This window comes from Neofelis nebulosa, chromosome X (assembly GCF_028018385.1).
Source record: "Neofelis nebulosa isolate mNeoNeb1 chromosome X, mNeoNeb1.pri, whole genome shotgun sequence".
In the NCBI taxonomy this organism is placed as follows: Eukaryota; Metazoa; Chordata; class Mammalia; order Carnivora; family Felidae; genus Neofelis; species Neofelis nebulosa.
Window position 1 is genome coordinate 79,170,024 of NC_080800.1, and position 4,605 is coordinate 79,174,628.

Here is a 4,605-nt window from a genome sequence, read left to right on the forward strand (position 1 = left end):
AATTTTAGGACATTCTGGAAAAGATAAAACTATAGAGAGGGTAAACAAGTCCTTGGTTGAGGTTTGGGGATGTTTATTAAGTAAAGCACAAGAGATTTTTTAAGGCAGTGAAACTTTTATATGGTACTGTAATGGTGAATGCAAGACATTTGTCAAAACCAACAAATTTTTACAGTACAAAGAATAATTCTTAATGTATACATTCCAGGATGGATGGAAAATATGGCAAAAGAATCTAAATGTATTACAAATGTATTGTGAAATCTCACTAAAGGAGGTGAGACAATAAATTGCCGACTTAAATAACTTTGGAAATAATAGGGTCCGTAAGACTAAAAGCAAAAGCAACTGCACATAAACAATGTACTTGATAAAACATTTTCCCACAAGTATCCAAGTTATCAATTCAGATACTACAATACATATATACAGAATTTAACAATCAAGTATCAAGTAAATGTATTGCTGGTGGTAAGAGTGAGGTTTTTGTTGGAGTGCAAGTTTACAAATAATCAAGGAAGGAAACTAAAATGATTTAAGTAGTAATGGATTAGATTTGGAGACCTCAGTATGATGATGGAGACATCAGTGGCTTAATATACATACAGATGGATACATATACAAATATGTATTATTTATAACATAATTATCATACACACATATATTTTCTCTCTTGTCAGTAAAGAGAGCTATACCTAATGGCACCCCAGTAGCAATGAGAACACACAGGTTTTAGTTCTAAGACCATTCTCCAATAAGAGGAACAAGGCTTCTTGAAGGAATGACTAATTATAGGACTGGGGGAGGACTGTAGATGATCATGGAGTATCTTATAGTACCTAACACTGAGAAAGTTTGATCTTTGGTAAGATATGATGATTATGGCATCTTCCCTCTGTGGTCTTTCATCCCAAGAAAAATAAACAGTTTAATAATAATAATAATAATAATAATAAATCAAACAAATTCCAACTGGTGGACATTTTACAAAATATCTGACCAGTACTGCTCAAAACTGTCAAGGATAGGGAGAAAAAAGGAAATTGTGAGGCACTGTCACCAGCAAGAGTAGCCTAAAGGGTCATGAAAACTAAATGTAAAGTGATATCCTGGATGGGATATTCTGGAAGAAAAAGACAGTAGATGAAAACTAAGGGAATCTGAATAAAGATTGGATATTAATTGATAAAAATGTTTAATATTGGTTGATTAATTGTAACCAATGTACCATTCTAATATATTAGTAATAGAGTAGTCTGTGTGTGTGATACATAGGAATTCTCTGTACTATCTTTGCCATAATTCTGTAAGTCAAAAATTATCCAAAAACACAGTTTATTTACAAAAAAAAAAAAAATCTGTCTCCAGGAGCTAAGAAAAGAACCTCCAAGGGTATATAAACATTCAGATTTAGAAAATCAGAATAACAACAATCACATCATTAAATGCATTTAACATTGGTTTGTCATGAATTTTGAGGAAGTTTTTGAGTACATGTCTTGGGAAAAGTAATAGCAATCACAGATGTTCAAAAAGTTGTCAATATTTACCCAATTTACTAACTGGTATTGGCAGGTGCTGACATAATCTGGAAGCTGCCCATACCAGAATGTGTCATATCCCAGGAGTAAAAATAATGAGTCCTTATTTCCTAACCAATAAAACTAGGTCATCTTCATTAAACGAGTTAGTGATTTTCTTTATATTAGGAGCAATAGACATTGCCATGTGGGAAGAGATGTTTTTATACCTCTTTTCTTTATCTGGAGCTCAGTCAACAGTACAAGGCTTCCTGTAATAGGAAACAAGAGTAGACATTTATTTATATAAATGATTTATATAACTATTCTCTTGTTTTATGTAGGATTCTTTGGGGACTTTTGTCAGGTTTATGTGTCTAAACGGCTAATGAATCTCTTTTTTCCTTATATGTGTACTTTGCTACAGGAAGAAGATGTAGTATAAGAGATAAAATTTCAAGGCAAAATAAAGATTTGAGAAAATTCTTACAGTTAAATCTCAATTTGTCTGTTTTTTATTCTTTGAAGAATAATTTTAAGAAAGAACTAAGACTGATAATAGTTTTGTATTGCACTTGGGAAAGTTTACTGTTTATTAAATGGAGGTTCACTTTCTTTTTATATCATTAAAAGTAATTTTTCACATGTATAAAGTTACTTTGCTCTCGGTGCAATAAAATCATTGTCTTCCAGAAAGCCTTTGGTGTTCTCTTATTTGTATTTGGTTTTACTGTATGGCTGTCATTATCTATGTCAGCTGTTTATTAATTATTGTTATATGCTAAAAGCTCAGTATAGCCTTATTACTCCACACCAGTTTTCAGAAAACAAATGTTCAAAATCTTTTATTTTAAAGTAATTTAGTATATTTATGTTTTCAAACATGGTACCAAAATTTAAAAATAGAATAAAATAATGATTTGGAAGAAAAATAGCAAAGTTCATAAAATGAATCAAATATTAATAATTTATCATTAGTAATATTTTATTTTATATGCTGAAGAGCAAACTAGGGAAGATATGGATTGGGAAGGAGAACAAAACAAGTATCTTTTATTGGAAAAACCACCAACCAGATACTTCCAGTATCTCCAGTTTATCTTTCAACAATGGTTGTTGCTTATATGTAATAACAAAGGAAATCCAAAATATAAAAAGTAGCTTGAACTAGTAGGAAAAATGTGTTAGACACCATTTATTTTTCAACATACGCTATATGGAAGGTGTAATAAAAATTTTTGATTATCAGTTAGTTTTTGTTCTGCCTTCAGGGAAAAGAGAATTTATAGTAAGTCCATCAAAATATTAAGAAAACAAAGGCAGGACCACCTGGGTGGCTCAGTCGGTTGACCGTCCAACTTTGGCTCAGGTCATGATCTCATGGTTCATGAATTTCAGCCCCACCTAGAGCTCACTGCTGTCAGCTCAGAGCCCACCTCGGATCCTGTGTCCTCCTCTCTCTACCCCTTCCCCACTTGCACTCTCTCAAAAATAAACATTAAAAAAAAGAAAGAAAAAAAAGGACAAAACAGGTTGGCTCATACTTAGTTATGCCTATAAATTCTCCACTAGAGTAGTTACTATTTAATAATCATAGAGTCTACTGTTGACACCAGTGGCCTGAGATTGTGTATGGAAGCCAATATATTTACTGCCATTTTTTCCTGTGTTTTTCTGACATATTTTTGTTAAATTTTATTGTGGCACTGCTTTCTTCCCCCATTTTATAACTTCCACTTCCACTGGATGGAATTTGGTAACTTGGTTAAGATTGGTGTTAATGTGGAGTGTAAGTAGCAAAAGACTTACCTTCCAGACAAGTAGAAAAAGATCTGGGATTGTAGCTGGTTAAAGAAGGTTGAGTGAGGAGAAACTGCTTGAGGGAGCAACACTTGTGAGATGCTGTCACTGCCTGCTTCCTTAAGAAGAGTGAATCCTGACTACAACCTTTGAGAGTGGGGGCTTTCGGTTTCTTTTTTTCCTTTCAGTTAAAGCTAATACTTCTCCAATTATGCTTAAGAGCTAGAAAAAATAGGCATGAATGTATAAACCATCATTGTCTAAATGAGTATTTATCAAACTGTAGATCACAACCTATTAATGAGTTAAGAAATCAATTTAATTGGTCATTGCCATCACTATTTTTTAGTAATATAATTGAATATAACATACAAAATTATATCACATGTGATAAGGTAGATATTGCTTTATAAAATTTTGATTTCAGTTGTATAAATAAAAAACACATGTTTACTGGTCATAGTGTAAAATGAATTTCTTCCTATGGGTCACAGTTAAACAGTTTTAAAGAGTTACATATACTCACTTTTGTTTTGCTTTTGTATGTCATTGAACTTGAAATAAATATAAATACTGAAGATAAAATATCCATGCCATTATTCTAAATCTATTTACATAACCAAACTTACCTAAAAATAATAGCATAATTTAAAATTTTACTATAAGGCACTGTTTTGACAAGTAGTATAACACAATAGATTTGAGAAAAAAAAACATGCCTGGGTTCCAAACCTAGATGAATAATTCATTTATAAGCTGTATGACCTTGCAAAATTTTCTTGGCATTCCAATTTCCTCATTTGTAAAATGAAACTTTCTATTTGGGGGATATTGTAAGGAATAAATGAGATGAATTATTAAAAGCACAGTGTAAGAATTAATATTTATCTGACACTCACTAAGTGCTAGATATTGGTTTAAGTTCTTTAATCAACTTAATACTTTCTGGGTCATACCATTGTTTTCCTGGCTCAATGAGAAATCTCTATTGTCTAGTTCTTTTTTTTTTTTTTGCTTTCCCTCACAGATCTAGCCTGAAAGTACTCTAAGAATCAACACTCAGCACTTGAAATATTCCAAGCAGCTGTACAGCAAGGTCACAGTGTTTTTATTTTGTGTATATATACACATATATAAACATTAATATATTTGACTCTGTTTCTAGGCCCTGAAGTCCTGGTTTTGGGATTCCTCCATCCATTTGTAGCTTCTCCAGCATTCTTCTAAGCTATATGAGCTAACTATATTCTCAGTGTTAATTTAACTTGATTTGAGTTGATTCTTG